At 38.9% G+C, this 17,500-nt stretch overlaps 2 protein-coding genes across 16 annotated transcripts in view; both read right to left on the bottom strand.

Moving 5' to 3' along the window:
- LOC138049660 (uncharacterized) overlaps positions 1–4,466 on the bottom strand; it is a 9,666-nt gene extending 5,200 nt beyond the window's left edge. Inside the window, exons 1-3 of the mRNA XM_068896055.1 lie at positions 1,110–4,466; positions 896–972; positions 674–749 (exon numbers count right to left, since the gene is read on the bottom strand). The gene's annotated coding sequence lies outside the window, so the exon portion shown is untranslated. The remainder of the gene's footprint in view (positions 1–673; positions 750–895; positions 973–1,109) is intronic.
- LOC138049650 (uncharacterized) overlaps positions 1–17,500 on the bottom strand; it is a 47,843-nt gene that overhangs the window by 21,495 nt on the left and 8,848 nt on the right. For 9 of the 15 annotated variants that reach the window (XM_068896041.1, XM_068896031.1, XM_068896040.1 and 6 more), the window contains 6 exons: positions 15,880–15,975; positions 13,277–13,401; positions 12,532–12,653; positions 12,119–12,218; positions 8,042–8,166; positions 5,981–6,096 (listed from right to left, as the gene is read on the bottom strand). The gene's annotated coding sequence lies outside the window, so the exon portion shown is untranslated. Of the gene's footprint in view, positions 1–5,980; positions 6,097–8,041; positions 8,167–9,527; positions 10,066–12,118; positions 12,219–12,531; positions 12,753–13,276; positions 13,402–14,672; positions 14,753–15,879; positions 15,976–17,500 lie in introns of those variants that run through there. The other 6 variants (XM_068896044.1, XM_068896042.1, XM_068896032.1 and 3 more) reach the window with 6 other exon arrangements.

Here is a 17,500-nt window from a genome sequence, read left to right as displayed (position 1 = left end):
TATAGAAATACAAAAATAATTTTTGGAAGAGGGATTTTTGGAAGAAGGGGAATGGCAAATTAGAGCGGTTTTCAATTGAGTGTCGTAAAACCAAAATCAAAGCACTTGCTCCAACTAATCACAAAAACATAAATAATACAAAGGACCAATCACAATTCGATGCTAATACACATAGCCTGCACCAAGTACGGGAAAAGGTGTGTGCAGCATGATTGGTTTTGTCACGTTATATCACGTTACTGTTTTTGTGTTACTTGCATTTGATTGTTGTGGAATCCAACATTCCTCGATGAACGCGTGCTTGGACGTGTGCAATAAATTGTGTGTTCAACATGGACATCGCAGCTCTTTTGACCGCCCCATAACAGTTTTACTTTTGCTTCTCATTGGTTGAGAAAGTAGTGCAAATTTTGTTAACTAATCACAGAGCAAGGTAAGGCAAAACCAAAAAATAACTTTCATCACTCAATTGAAAACCGCTCTATTATAGGCAACTATAGGTAGCTAGGTGATTATAGGGCTTCTGGTAATCAAAATGTGTGAACAAACAAAAAGTTGCTAGTGTGTGTGCACAGTATACAAAACAAAACTACTAACAACTAATTTCATAACAACTCATTAGTGCTATTAAAAAACAATCAAAAAAGGAGTTCGAGGAACATTTTTCTTTCACCTTGAGGATACATCCTTTTCTCCATCTCTTCTTGCTTTCTTTGCAGGAGGGGAACAATAATCTGGAGGTACAATTCCTAAAGGCAAAATTTTTGAAATCAAATTACTACAGTCGTCTGCAATAGCTTCGTGCACTACAAAATAGTCTGGAATACTTATAACATTTTTAACTTCGTTGTTACACAGAATACATGTGAAAATACATGGAAGAGGCTTTTCTCACCATTCTGAACCCCAAATGAAGACAAATCTACATGGTCGATAAAGCCGCTTCCGTTCCTTTTGTTGGCAGGGCAGCTGCTACGGAGGAAACCAAAAACACTATTTTATAGAGCTTCGATATTTGTCACAATAACAGAATCACCTTCATCGAGAAAAACAAGTAAGCCAGGCCGCCCTTGAATCTTACAACTAAAATAATCAGTCATTATACTTACTGTAACAGAACTTCTGCAAATTCGCTGTCGGTCAAATTTTCGTACTCCAATGCTTTCTTCCTACTCCTCCACTGATTTCCTCAGGTAAATGACTTTCAAATCCTCTTTCCTTTGAGGCCTTCTGCGGGACTTTTTAGACACCGCCATTGCCAATATAATATATCGATCACAACATAGCCAAAAGATGTTTCAAACAAAGCGATCCGAACAAACTATACCCTCTATTGAGAACTACGATATTCCGACTGTCGATAAATAGCGATAACTGACTGAAAATACCAACTGATTGCTCAGATTAATAGAGCTTAGAAAGGGTTACCACCAAACACTTCAAAATGGCGATTTTCGTATCATATGAAATTCCAGCCGAGGCGCACAAAGCATGCCGTTCGACAGAGAGTCTTTAATGTTTCGCTTTGCTTTTTTCCGCTTTATTTTTAGTTCATTCATCGGGTGTTTTCCAACCAAAGAAAAAAATTGAAGGTGATAATGATGTATGATCTTAGGTATTGAATTAATCCATTGTGTTTTTGTAGATTATGATATTATATAATAATTAAGTTACGCATACTATTTTGAAAGCGGTTCTCTGATAAGCTAGGTCACTTTTTATCTATTCTATTGCAAAACGTAAGTAGCAGTTGTTGACAAAATGGCGCTCCATGGCTCTTGAAGTTTTAAGTGTAGTTTTTTTAAAGTGTCTTTGAAGAACATCGAGATAATGTTGTTCTTGAGTTTGAACTTCTAGTAGGTTTTTACTAAAATGGTTGATTTTGAGAGTTAAAGATTCTAAGAGTTAATGGACTTAAATGTTTTCTTTAGATAATTCCAATTCTATTCTTAGATTTCGGCTTGAATTTCGTTTCGCAGATCGGTTTTATTTGATCACAATGATTACTCAATTTGTATTACGTAAAGTAGCTAATAAATGTAATGTTGCTGTTGTTGTTGTTGTTGTAGCCCTGTTTATGTTCTTGTTGTTGTGGCCCCTTTGCCCAGCTTGGGAGCCCTTACCTAGAAACTAGTACTATAATAAGCGCTCAATACCCATGTTTGGTTGAAGATTGCGTTCATTTGTAGGTATAATTGAGGGAATGATTGATATTTATCATTTGAAAAGGGACACTTCTTTTACTATCAGCCTGTAAACTCAGCCCTAAAATATAAGATTCCCACGTCCATCTGTTCTTGATACTTTATTGATTAATGTTTCTTAGAGGAAACATACTCGTTGGATATGACTATCTGTGGCCCTGTTTCTCTGCCCTTGCAAAATGCTATGCAAAGTATAGTACATAGCAAATAAAGACCAAAACGAATTGTAAATAGTGGATAAATTGAGCATCAGGCGAAAAACAAGCAATCATGAATTAAGCACTACGTTATTTTTAAGTGTTGCAGCCATACACCTGAAAATGAGTGTGTTGGAAACTGGGCTAAAACCTGAAACTAAGCTTGCATTGGAACTGACTTATGCACTCCGGCAAAATTAAAACTTAACCTGCACTTTACTGAACAACAATACACTGAACTGAAAAAGAACTCTTAATCTTACTACTGAATGCGTTGCACTGTACCAAGCAACAGTACTACCAACTGTTGAGAACTCTTTAATCTTAATATGCAATGCGCTGCACAGCTGTACTGTTGAGAATTATTTAATCTTACCATGCAGTGTGCTACACTGTGCTGAACAGCAATACACCAAACTATTAAGAACTCTTTAATCTTAATGTGCAGTGCGCTACACTACTGAACAACACTAAGCACCCACTATTAGATGTTACCATGCAGTGCGTTTCACTGTACGAAAGAACACTAAACTGAACTGTTCAAAACTATTAGATGTTACTATGCAGTGCGTTTCACTGTACTAAAGAACACTAAACTGAACTGTTCAAAACTATTAGATGTTACTATGCAGTGCGCTGCGTTGCACTGTACTGAACACCACTTCACTGAACTGACGAAAGCTGTAAATATTGCTATGCAGTGCGTTTCACTCTACTGAACAACACTACTTTAAACTGTTGAAATTGAGAGGAGAAAATAAAGAAGTTGAGAAGATCAGCTGTTGCGGTGTGCTGCTCACTACTGTTTATAAAATATGTTTAATAAAGGCAAATTTTATTCAAAAGAGGCCAAGGAGTAACAGAGAAATGAATTACTGAGCTTGCCACCAGTCCCTTTTAAGTTGTTTTAACTGATGTAATTAATTAATTAACTAACTAATTAATTAATTAATGGTAAATCTACAAAAAAGTGGGTATTTGCTACGTAGTGGCTTTTGTGTAATAAAATCGTTTAATTGCGACATATAATTCAAAACACGGGTTAAATCAACAGGTTTCCTTTCACAAGTGCAGAACTCTCCTAACAAAAAACACAGTTAATGTAAAATAAAATGATTTTATAAACAAAAAACATTCTCTGCTCAGTAAAGCCTTTTATATCTTTAATTTGGCACACATATACGAGTAGATTGTTCTTAAGCAATACGTAGTTAGTGCCCTAAAACGTAATCTTTTACTAAATAAAATGTTTTCAAAGCAAAAGAAGTAGAAATGGGTATTTGCTACAAAAAGTGGGTATTTGCTACGTTAAATGGGTATTTGCTACGTATTGGCTTTTGTGTAATAAAATCGATTAATTGTGACATATAATTTAAAACACGGGTTTAACAGGTTTCCTTTCACAAGCGCAGAACTTTCCTAACAAAAAACCGCAGCTAATGTAAAATAAAATGATTTTATAAGCAAAAAACATTCTTGGCCTTCTCAAAAAATCTTGACTTGAAGGTCGAGTTGATATTATATGTTGGAACGGGGGTTTTGTTTTAAAATTAAGAAGGCATGAAAATTAAAATATTTAAGACCCAAGAGGGGTTTTGTAGTAATAAAAAAGACTTAGAAGACCTTTAAAATCCGTCAATGTTTTTTATTTTCGTGATTTTTTTGATGGATGTACCAAAGATTGATTATTTGCTACGTTGGGTGTGTTTAGATGAATATACTGACTGAAGATTTGGAATTGGTTGGTATCTTTGAAAAGATATATTATTATTAAATATTAAAATAAGATATTTCACTGTAAAAAAGGGAAAATGTTAGATACGTTTAATTAAAAATAGAAAAGGAGAAAAGGTAGCAGATACTCAGTCATGAATCTAGAGAGAGAGAGAGAGAGAGAGAGAGAGGGAGAGAGAGAGGGAGAGAGAGAAATCAAAAGTCTGTCGGCTGCCGTTCTCTACAAGCTGCTGATTTTGGTCATTTGACGTTGTTGTTTTGCTTACGACAGGAAACTGACGCACCGAATATAAAACGCAGGTTCAGAGCATGCAGATCAATTGTCTTCGTTCATAATACCTTTACTTAGTTTTGTGACGTTCTCGTTGCCGTTGCCTTCCTTATGGCTAAAGCTTCCTATCATTTTATTTGGTGCAAATATGGGGATTGTCAGTAGTTCCTATGCAGGGAAAAATGACAGCACCATCATAAATTTACAGTCCAGGCTTTAATGATCGAACTGCGACTTTTTAAGTGAGTAGAGAAGGGGAGGGTTGTCTGCAGTATCCAGCAGTTAGTGATTTATCCAGCGACTGCGGCAGGTCATCAAGGAGCTTAGCAACAAGGACGGCAACCGCAACGGCGCAACGAGAACATCGATTCAAAATAGAAATTCTCGTATCTGTAATCAGTTCGCGCCGGATTACTTCAACTCTTTCACTGTGTAAAATGTGTGTGTTGTCCAAAATGAAACCGGTTAAAGTTTGAAGAGAGAGAGAGATCAAAAATCTGAATTCGTCGGCTGCCGTTGTCCTCAAGTCGCTGATTTTGATCATTTGACGTTGTTGTTTTGCTTAGGACGGGAAACTGACGTACCGAATGTATAACGCAGATGCAGAGCATGCAGATCAATTCTTTGCGCTCATTATACCTTCACTTTGTATTGTGACGTTCTCGTTGCCGTTGCCTTCCTTATGGCTAAAGCTTCCTATCATTTTATTTGGTGCAAATAGGGAGAGGGTCAGTGGTTCCTATGCAGGGAAAAATGACAGCGCAGTGATACTTACCACCGTGATAAATTTAACAAATCGAAAGTGGTTCAGCGTTGTCTGTACTCTTATCGACAACGATATGAATTCGTCATCACAGTGGTCAAAATGTTGTGGACTCACGAGGCGTAGCCGAGTGAGTCCGCAAGAATAAGAGTACAGACAACGCTGAACCACCTTCGATTTGTTTTTTACCACAATGTTCGACCCTAAAGAAAATGTTTATTTCAGAGCGTGACCAAAATCATGACTCAAAGAAAGAGCAAGCGTTGTCTATAACTTTCTAGCAATATGATTGGTTTATTTCCCAGAATGAGCGTTCCTGATTGGGTAATAAAAAGCCTGAGAAATTGACGTGAGCATGACGCGAGCAGCGCTGTCTGGGCTCTTATTGACAACAGCAAATTAGCCAATCAGATTGCGAGATTACAAGCAATTGTGGTAAAAATGATAAATGCAACCTTAAGAAATATGATATATACCACCGTGATAAATGATAGCAGTCTGCAATACTCTTTTAAGAGTGAAGACTAAATAATAGATAAATGAATAAATTTACGGTCCAGGCTTTAATGATTGAACAGCGATTTTTAAGTGATTAGAGAAGGGGAGGGTTGTAAGCAAGAAATGAAAAAGCTTTACAAAGAAGAAGTCAGCAAAATTTGAAGACGATTTCCTTGCATTTTCCACTTCTAATTTAAGACCAGTGCCTAATATGATAAAGCTGTTAACCACTTCAAAACTTAACATTCCACGGAGAAATCATGCACATGTCAACAGTCCTTACAAAGAGTGTAACAGGTGGATCTGATCTCACCTTTGCTAGATTTCACTGAAATTCTCTTCTACGCAAGCTGAATGATATACGAAGCCGGAAGTACAATGGTTCCGATGCCGTCTCGAAGACAACTAGCAACAGAGATGTACGTCGTCCTGCAACAGATATTAGCCCAAACTTCAGTGACATGAGCAGTGATCGTTTTAGCTTCTGTTAGTCTAACTACACTTCAACTGTTGTAAGGCAATCCCTTACTACAAAAAAAAAAAACAAAAAAAACAAAAACAAACGGAATACACGATGCTTTAATAAGTGCACTATTTCCTTATTAATTATTGATGAACTTCTATTCTACGGAAGAAATAATATTTGCCGTTGCCAGGCTTTTTTGCGAGCGTGCAATTTTTCTCTCAAATCACGTAAGCTCGGTCCACAGGAACACCAAACTGTGACCAGATAATGAAACATTTTCGGTGCATTAAACTTCTCTGTAACAAGATATGACTTCCCTTTTAGCCTTGAAGGTTTCTCTTTCGCTTTAGAAATATGCGTCGACGCTTCTAAATGCTCCAATGACAATAACCAGACTCTTACTTGCGAACCGTTACAGCCGATTTCAGTGCAGTGCAGTGTATAGACCCGGGTTTTTGAAACATGATTCGCCCGTCGTGATTCGACCATAATCACGTGACTCTAACAAGAAGCGTGGAAACGGCAGTAAAACTCTTCGATAACAAGCGGGAGGCAGAGCCTGCATTATGTAAAATAAAGGATGGCAAAGCAAAAAGTGGCCATACGGATTGTTTTCTACCAGAAGAACAACCTTGAGCGTTTGGAAAGGAGGCAATTTGAGGCCCGGCGGCACAATCAGTAGTATTTCTTGCGGTTGCCGATGTAATCATAGCCGACAAAATATATTTTGTGATCAAAAGCTCGCTAATGCTCGCATTCTTTCATTAACAGATAGGTGACGATGGTGTATTAGCAGCTTTGCTGGAATTTTGGAACACCGTTTACGCCAGAAGAAAAGCGAAAAGTACGGAAATGACAAAGTTAGCCGGCTGCGATTAGCATAAAAAGGGTTACTGCATTTAAAGTAAAAACATTTGACCAGAGAAATACGTTCTGCAAGGATTTGTTCGACGGCAAATTATATTTTCCTTCAATATGTATGTATCCTCCTTTTTGAGGTTTGAGCCTCATGACTATTAGTTATTGCCAGAGTTGACTCAATTTGTATCATTTCGGCGGCGCGACAGTAACATGTCAGTTTCATTTTGTCATTCGCATTTTCAAGTTGTGCTTCAACTTTAGCTACATCTCGGCAAAATACGACAACAAATGACACCAAAGTACGACAACAAATGACACTACTATGTCCGCATCTCGTATGCTCAATTAGGTATTTTACCCCGTACCCGAATTGTTCAATTAATTTTCTCTTCAAGTTTCAACACGAGTCGAAAATGTGTAACGCCTTCCTATCAAGAAATGTAATATTTCACTCATCAGCGATTGATGATGGCTTGAAAATAAATTATTGCAAGGGACAATTTCTGCCCTCTCACGCGTGTTGGTATTCATTTTTACCTCCTGTGATGAATTCAGTGAAAATACCATGTAATTGAGGTTTACCTGCTGAATAAGAGACGTGATGCGCCAGTCTAGTTAAACCACGTCGATCTGCGCTGCTTTTGCCGATAAAAGCTGAAAATTGTGACTTACATGCATCTTAAATAAATGCTACCGAGGTTTTTACCTTAAATTTCGTCGAAAATAGTCTTATGTTTACACTTAATATCTCATCATTTACGAAATTTGCTGAGCTGTGGTAGTCTCGCAGTCGAATCACGACGGGCGAATCATGCACGGGCGAATCATGTTTCAAAAACCCGGGTCTATACACTGCACTGAAATCGGCTGTAAATAATGAAGAGACAAACTGAATCAGAATCACCATAACTGCACAAAGCAAAACCAGTGCAGTACAGGCGCTATTTAATTAAAAGCTTAAGCTTAATTTAAGCTTAAATTATTGACAGTTTAATTACAAATCATTCGTGTCGACCAGCTACGAAGGATCGCAAACATTTGACTTACCGATTAGGAACGTAAGGCAATCTTTTCCTAGAAGTCTCTTAAGTTCTTGCGATGGAGAAAAATCACTGCACGGTCAACAAGTCTGAGGACTCTAATATAGAACCTGATCAGCCACGCCCTCACCCCTGAAACAACGGACACCAACATGACATTAAAAAATTCGATGATGGAACTTAACAGTCCAAGAAGACATGCAAGATACCTTAGCCGTTCATCGTTGCCATAATCAAGGAAGGCAAAGATCGGTGGTGCTAACATTGAAGCGAGTTTTACTTCTTTGCAGCTGCAACTTCGATCATTTCGAAGGCACAGGACATAGCTTTGAGATGTTTATAGCACTGAATATAAACACGATCAACCGCAAACAATCAATTGCTACGCACTTGCGTATTTCATTATGTACTTGAGAAACCACCCTAGGGTTGATTGTTTGAGCTGAAAGCTTTCCACCAACCTCACTTGCACGTTTGTCCATAAACCGCTATGTATTTGAAACTGAGACGGTCTGATCACGGTTACGAACGGCTGGGTAAAGTAGGTTGATGGAATTTAAGTATTTATGGCACCGTAGAGCAATGAAAAGGGAAAATTTCCCTTTCCATAGATCCTATGGCAACAGGTCAATATTTACTTATCAATCGTGGATGGCTGGATTTTTATAATAAACTCGTAAACGCACCCTGCAGGCACAAGAATTCATAATTATCATTTTAGCGCAGTTATGCTGAAAAAGCTCACTCAGACAGCGCTACATAATGCAGTTTATTTCTGTTAAAATAACTATGCATCTGTCCTTTTGCTGGAAATGCTGACTGTTAACTATAGATGTTTCAGTTTTTACACTGCCTAATGAGCAAACTGAAATATCCTAATGCGTCATGCACAAGAAATTATAGTTGTTTTATTTCTTCTAGTTCTGATCTTCAGTTTAAAAAAGCCTTAAAGAAATGAGGGCGCAAACACTGACGTAAGAATAGAATGGATAGAAAAGCAATTTTTGCAGCCAGCATAATCAGTCGCAAGCAAGTTTCACCTGGCATTGAAAGAAGAACAATCGAGAACAACCTTCTAATACCGTGACATATTTTGTAAAGGCTTCATTCTTTGCACAATAGGCCGAACTTAACATGTTTCATTCTTTCTTGGCAGACAAATCAGTGTACTAGCGTCGTAGGGCGTCTTTTAACTTGAAACTTCAGAATTCAGTCCTGTTATCTAGATGGACATGGCAACACATGGTGGAGCGGAATACATACGAGAGCATAATGTCAAACTTAACTTCGGAGTCATGCGATTTTTTTCTTCCCCGGTTTAACAAGTGCCGTGGAAATCTTTGCTATTTCTTGAACTATCAGCTCTCTGGAAATGGTTTTAAGTGTAATGAGGAAACGTGAGATACTCAAAGGTGCTCTTTCAAAGACGACGCGACAGAAGGAACTAAAGAACAATATCCCGAATTATGCCATTTAAGACGGATTTAACCTACCTTGTGCTTGCCTTTAAATCAGTAATATAAGCTATACAGGTTTAGTTAGCTGTAGAAGGAGCTTTAAGAAGACTGCTAAAAAAGTTACATCTCCATGGCACAACAGTTTCGTTAACAGCGCAGTGAAGGGAAACGTCCCTTTACAAATATCCTGTTGGCAACCGGTCAATAATTAGAATTCGACCATGGGTGGCTAGAGTTTGACAGTGAATCAAAAATGCACGTCGTAGAAGTTGAGTCAGGGTTGAGGTCAAACCAAAGCTTTTTCTCACAGATTATTAATTGATTTTATCAGCTGCTCTTCTGGCAGAAGCTCCGCTGACTCTTGAACGAGGTATCCTCAGCGAAAAGAGCGTTTTTTAGCCGGCTCATACACCTTATTCCAAATTGGTCGCCATTTAGATATTCAAGGTAGGAGTGACTCCCCCGGAATTTGATAAGTCGCTTAAGTCGCATTTAATCAGGCAAATAACCACAGAAAAACCAAGAAAGATCACGACAATTAAGTACAGCTTTTTTATTGTGAACTTTTGCGGGTTAATATCTTTTTCAAGGAAAGGTTACGTTTATACAAACGTTGGCCGTGTAGCACTTTATATTTTAAACAGAATTAACTGAATAGAGTGTAATGTGAAGTGCTAGATGTCTGTCCCATATGAACCATGTGAGCGTTAGCCCCACTGATGGAAACTGGCCCACACAAGGACAGAGAAAAACTCTGACCAGGGTGGGAATTGAACCCACGACCTTCGGGTTAGATCTCCGCCGCTCGACCGACTCAGCTAAAAGGTCAGACGGGAGCAGGCCGTGGGAACTGAAGATGTTGCCGTGACTTTAACATCTTCAGTTCCCACGGCCTGCTCCCGTCTGACCTTGTAGCTCAGTCGGTGGAACAGCGGAGATCTAACCCGAAGGTCGTGGGTTCAATTCCCACCCTGGTCAGAGTTTTTCTCTGTCCTTGTGTGGGCCCATTTCCATCAGTAGGGCTAACGCTCACATGGTTCATATGGGATAGAAATCTAGCACTTCACATTACACTCTATTCAGTTAATTCTGTTTATAATATCTTTTTCAGTTTGTTATCGAGATTCCCATACAAATTCTTATAATTTTTTACCCTCCGAATCTGGGTCGCCTGTGGTACATTCAAACTCGACGAGGATGGAAGGCGATGGAATAAAAGTGTCATTAAAAGTGAAGTTATTCATGGTGAGAATAATGCGGATGAGGTCGCAAATAGTGCCAGTAGCAATGGTGTTGTGAGGATCAGTGCGCAAAAAATGATCACAAGCATTAATACCTTGGGTAAGACAAATTTGTGGAACTGCAGACCGCGAAACTGCGGAACCTAGAGAAATGACTATTACTAAACCAAAATGACAACTGACAGGCACCAAATACCATCACGTGACCTGCATGTTAAGAAAAAAAAATCCTCAAACCAAGCGGGATCGTCTGCTGAGGTTGTAAAATGATATTGATTGCGACTTGTCACGCAATCCACCAGTTAATCGGCTCGCTTGAATCAGATAACGCAGATAACAGCTAAAACTGGCACCTGGAACACGATAATCGGCGGACACAGTCGATATTTAACAAACAATAATATAAATCTCATTGTTTTTCTTATCGTTTTTGCTCAATGAGCAAACTGAAGTATCCTAATGCGTCATGCACAAGAAATTATAGTTATCACCTTCCGTTTTAAAACAATCTTAGAGAAATGAGGACACCAACACTGACGTAAGAATAGAATGGATAGAAAATGGTGCAATTTTTGCAGCCAGCATAATCAGTCCCAAGCAAGTTTCACCTGGCATTGAAAGAAGAGCAATCGAGTACAACCTTCTAATACCGTGACATATTTTGTAAAGGCTTCATTCTTTGCACAATAGGCCAAACTTTAAAATGTTTTATTCTTTCTTGGCAGACAAATCGGTGTATTAGCGTCGTAGGGCGTCTTTTAACTTGAAACTTCAAAATTCAGTCCTGTTATCTAGATGGACATGGCAACACATGGTGGAGCGGAATACATACGAGAGCATAATGTCACACTTAACTTCGGAGTCATGCCATTTTTTTCTTCCCCGGTTTAACAAGTGACGTGGAAATCTTTGCTATTCCTTGAACTATCAGCTTCCGGAAATGGTCTTAAGTGTATTGAGCAAACGTGAGATACCGAAAGGAGCTCTTTCAAAGATGACGCGACAGAAGGAAGTTAGAACAATATCCCGAATTATGCCATTTACGACGTATTATACCGACCTTGTGCTTGCCTTTAAATTAGGCCCCAGTTGTTCAAACGATGGATAGCGCTATTCACTGGATAAATCGCTATCCACTGGATAACTCAATTGATTTTGCTAGTGTTCATCCGCTGGATAGTGATTTATCCGGTGGTTAGCGTTATCCACCTTGGGCATGGGGTGGGTATTTTGACATTTTCTGAAAAAATGAGTCAAATTCCCCACCTGCCGAACCAACATATTTGGCCAAATGACGTTGTTGTTTTGCTTAGGACGGGAAACTGACGTACCGAATGTATAACGCAGATGCAGAGCATGCAGATCAATTCTTTGCGCTCATTATACCTTCACTTTGTATTGTGACGTTCTCGTTGCCGTTGCCTTCCTTATGGCTAAAGCTTCCTATCATTTTATTTGGTGCAAATATGGGGATTGTCAGTAGTTCCTATGCAGGGAAAAATGACAGCACCATCATAAATTTACAGTCCAGGCTTTAATGATCGAACTGCGACTTTTTAAGTGAGTAGAGAAGGGGAGGGTTGTCTGCAAAAAATGAAAAAGCCTTACAAAGAGGATATCAGGAAAATTTCAAGACGATCTCTTTCCATTTTCCGCCTCTAATTTAAGACCGCTGGCTAATATGATAAAGCTGTAAACCACTTCCCAACTTAACATTCCACGGAGAACTCATGGAGATGTCAACTGGGCAGGCCCCTTGCAGTCCTTACAAAGAGTGTAACAGGTGGATCTGATCTCACCTTTGCTAGATGTCACTGAAATTCTCCTCTACGCAAGCTGAGTGATATACGAAGCCGGAAGTACAATGGTTCCGATCAATTTGCCGTCTCGAAGACAACGAGCAACAGAGATGTACGTCGTCCTACAACAGATATTAGCCCAAACTTCAGTGACGTGAGCAGTGATAGTTTTAGCTTCTGCTAGTCTAACTATGCTTCAACTGTTGTAAGGCAATCCCTTACTACAAAAAAAAAAAAACAAAAACAAACGGAATATACGATGCTTTAATAGGTGCACTATTTCCTTATTAATTATTGATAAGCTTCTATTCTACGGAAGAAATAATCTTTGCCGTTGCCAGGCTCTTTTTGCGAGCGTGCAATTTTTTTCTCAAATCACGTAAGCTCGGTCCACAGGACACCAGACTGTGGCCAGACAATGAAACATGTTCGGTGCATTTAACTTCTCTGTAACAAGATATGACTTCCCTTTTAGCCTTTAAGGTTTCTCTTTCGCTTTCGCCTTAGAAATATGCGTTGAAGGCTTCTAAATGCTCGAATGACAATAACCAGACTCTTACTTGCGAACCGTTAAATAATGAAGAGACCAACTGAATTAGAATCACCATAACAGCACAAAGGAAAACCAGTGCAGTAAAGGCGCTATATGTTTAAAATGTATTAAAGTTTAAATTAAATTATTCATAGTTTAATTACAAATCATTTGTGTGGTTCAGCTACGAAGGATTGCAAACATTTGACTTACCGATTAGGAACGTAAGGCAAACTTTTCCTAGAAATCTCTTAAGTTCTTGCGATGGTGAAAAATCACTGCACGGTCAACAAGTCTGAGGATTCTAATATAGAACCTGTTCAGCTATGCCCTCACCCCTGAAACAGACACCAACATGACATTAACAAATTCTATGATGGAATTTAACAGTCCAAGAAGACATGCAAGAAACCTTGGCCGTTCATCGTTGCAATAATCAAGAAAGACAAAGATCGGTGGTGCTAACATTGAAGCGATTTTTAGTTCGTTGCAACAGCAACTTCGATCGTTTCGAAGGCACAGGACATGTGTGCCTGGTGGCTTGAACTACTGTAGCTTTGCGATGTTTATAGCACCGAATATATAAAAAGATCAACGTCAAACAATCAATTGCTACGCGCTTGCGTATTCCATTATGTACTTGAGACACTACACTAGGCTTGATTTCTTGAGCTGAAAGAGTTCTTCCAATCTCAGTTGCACGTTTGTCCACAAACCGCTATGTATTGAAAACTGGTACGGTCTGATCGCGGTTACCAAAGGCTGGGTAAAGTAGGTTGATGGAACTTAAGTATTTATGGCACCATATAGCAATAAAAAGGGAAAATTCCCTTTCTATAGATCCTAAGGCGAATTCATAATTATCATTTTAGCGCAGTTATGCTAAAAAGGTTTACTCAGACAACGCTATGCAGTTTATTTCTGTTAAAATAAGTATGCATCTGTCCTTTTGCTGGAAATGCCGACTGTTAACTATAGATGTTTCAGGTTTTAGACTGCTCAATGAGAAAACTGAAGTATCCTAATGCGTCATGCACAAGAAATTATAGTTATCACCTTCCGTTTTAAAACAATCTTAAAGAAATGAAGACGCAAACACTGACGCAAGAATAAAATGGATAGAAAGGCAGTTTTTGCACCCAGCATAATCAGTCGCAGGTAAGTTTCACCTGGCATTGAAAGAACAACCTTCTAATACCGTGACATATTTTGTAAAGACTTTATTCTTTGCACAATAGGCCGAACTTTAAAATGTTTCATTCTTTCTTGGCAGACAAATCGGTGTATTAGCGTCGTAGGGCGTCTTTTAACTTGAAACTTCAGAATTCAGTCCTGTTATCTAGATGGACATGGCAACACATGGTGGAGCGGAATACATACGAGAGCATAATGTCAAACTTAACTTCGGAGTCATGGGATTTTTTTCTTCCCCGGTTTAACAAGTGCCGTGGAAATCTTTGCTATTCCTAGAAGTATCAGCTTTCCAGAAATGGTTTTAAGTGTAATGAACAAACGTGAAATACTCAAAGGAGCTCTTTCAAAGATGAAGCGACAGAAGGAAGTTAGAACAATGTCCCGAATTATGCCATTTACGACGTATTTTACCTACCTTGTGCTTGCCTTTAAGTCAGTAATACAAGCTATACAGGTTTAGGTAGCTGTAGAAGGGGCTTCATAAAGACTGCTGAACATCGCCATTGCACAACAGTTTCATTAACAGCGCAGTGAAGGGAAACGGTTCTTTGCAAATATCCTGTTGGCAATCGGTCAATAATTAGGATTCGACCATGGTTGGTTGGTGTTTGACAGTGAATCAAAAATGCTCGTCGTAGAAGTTGAGTGAGGGTTGAGGTCAACCCAAAGCTTTTTCTCGCATATTATTAATTGCTTTTATCAGCTGCTCTTCTGGCCGAAGCTCCGCTGACTTTCGAACGGGGTATCCTCAGCGAGAAGAGCCTTTTTTAGCCGGCTCATACACCTTATTCCAAATTGGTCGCCATTTAGATATTCAAGGTACGAGTGACACCCCCGGAATTTGATAAGTCGCTTAAATCGCATTCAATCAGGCAAATAACCACACAAAAACCGAGAAAGTCAACACGACAATTAAGTACACCTTTTTTTTAGAGAAGTTTTGCGGATAAATATCTTTTTCAGTTTGTTATCGAGATTCCTATACAAATCCACATAATTTTTTACCCTCCGAATCTGGGCCGCCTGTGGTATATTCAAACTCGACGAGGATGGAAGGCGGTGGAATAAAAGTGTCATTAAAAGAGAAGTTATTCATGGTGAGAATAATGCGGATGAGGTCGCAAATAGTGCCAGTAGCAATGGTGTTGTGAGGATCAGTGCGCAAAAAATGATCACTAGCTTTAATACCTTGGGTAAGACTAATTTGTGGAACTGCAGAACGCGAAACTGCGGAACCTAGAGAAATGACTATTACAAAACCAAAATGACAACTGACAGGCACCAAATACAATCAAGTGACCTGCATGTTAAGAAAAAAAATGCTCAAACAAAGCGGGATCGTCTGCTGAGGTTGTAAAATGATATCGATTGCGACTTGTCACGCAATCCACCAGTTAATCGGCTAATTTGAATCAGATAACGCAGATAACAGCTAAAAAAGGCTCCTGGAACGCGATAATCGGCGGACACTGTCGATATTTAACAAAAATTAATATAAATCGCATCGTTTATATAATGTAGTTTCTCTTGGTTCCGCAATCTGCAGTTTCGCAAATTAGTCTTACCCTAATACCTTCATTATGTCATTTTATTGTGTTCTTACCTTTTAACATTTGACTTACCGATTAGGAACGTAAGGCAAACTTAACTCTCTTAAAATCTACGGTCAACAAGTCTGAGGACTCTAATATAGAACCTGATCAGCCACGCCCTCACCCCTGAAACAACGTACACCAACATGACATTAACAAATTCGATGATGGAACTTAACAGTCCAAGAAGACATGCAAGATACCTTAGCCGTTCATCGTTGCGATAATCAAGAAAGACAAAGATCGGTGGTGCTAACATGGAAGCGATTCTTAGTTCGTCGCAGCTGCGACTTCGATCGTTTCGAAGGCACAGGACATTATGTTCATAGAACTGCATATAAACACGATGCACCGCAAACAATCAATTGCTACGCGCTTGCAGACTTTTTCTCTGTCCTTGTGTGGGCCCATTTCCATCAGTAGGGCTAACGCTCACATGGTTCATATGGGATAGAAATCTAGCACTTCACATTACCCTCTATTCAGTTAACTCTGTTTAAAATATAAGTGCTACACCGAACAACGTTTGTGTAAACGTAAACTATTACATTATGTACTTGAGACACTACCCTATGCTTGATTGGTTCAGCTGAAAGCGTTCCACCAACCTCACTTGCACGTTTGTCCACAAACCACTATATATTCGAAACTGGTACGGTCTGATCGCGGTTACGAAAGGCTGGGTAAAGTAGGTTGATGGAACTTAAGTATTTATGGCACCATATAGCAATGAAAAGGGAAAATTCCCTTTCTATTGATCCTATGGCAACAGGTCAATATTTACTTATCAATCATGGATGGCTGGATTTTTATAATAAACTCGTAAACGCACCCTGCAGCCACAAGAATTCATAATTATCATTTTAGCGCAGTTATGCTGAAAAGGTTCACTCAGACAGCGCTATGCAATTTATTTCTGTTAAAATAACTATGCATCTGTCCTTTTGCTGGAAATGCTGACTGTTAACTATAGATGTTTCAGTTTTTAGACTGCTCAATGAGCAAACTGAAGTATCCTAATGCGTCATGCACAAGAAATTATAGTTATCACCTTCCGTTTTAAAACTAAATGAAATGAGGACGCAAACACTGACGTAAGAATAGAATGGATAGAAAGGCAATTTTTGCATCCAGCATAATCAGTCGCAAGCAAGTTTCACCTGGCATTGAAAGAAGAACAATCGAGAACAACCTTCTAATACCGTGACATATTTTGTAAAGGCTTCATTCTTTGCACAATAGGCCGAACTTAAAATGTTTCATTCTTTCTTGGCAGACAAATCAGTGTATTCGCGTCGTAAGGTGTCTTTTACCTTGAGACTTCAGAATTGAGTCCTGTTATCTAGATGGACATGGCAACACATGGTGGAGCGGAATACATACGAGAGCATAAAATCAAACTTAACTTCGGAGTCATGCGATTTTTTTCTTCCCCGGTTTAACAAGTGCCGTGGAAATCTTTGCTATTCCTTGAACTATCAGCTTTCTGGAATCGGTTTTAAGTGTAATGAGGAAACGTGAGATACCCAAAGGTGCTCTTTCAAAGATGACGCGACAGAAGGAACTAAAGAACAATATCCCGAATTATGCCATTTAAGACGGATTTAACCTACCTTGTGCTTGCCTTTAAGTCAGTAATAGAAGCCTTACA

This window comes from Montipora capricornis, chromosome 5 (assembly GCF_036669925.1).
Source record: "Montipora capricornis isolate CH-2021 chromosome 5, ASM3666992v2, whole genome shotgun sequence".
In the NCBI taxonomy this organism is placed as follows: Eukaryota; Metazoa; Cnidaria; class Anthozoa; order Scleractinia; family Acroporidae; genus Montipora; species Montipora capricornis.
The sequence above is the reverse complement of the archived record's forward strand: the minus strand, read 5'-3'. Positions and strand labels throughout refer to the sequence as shown.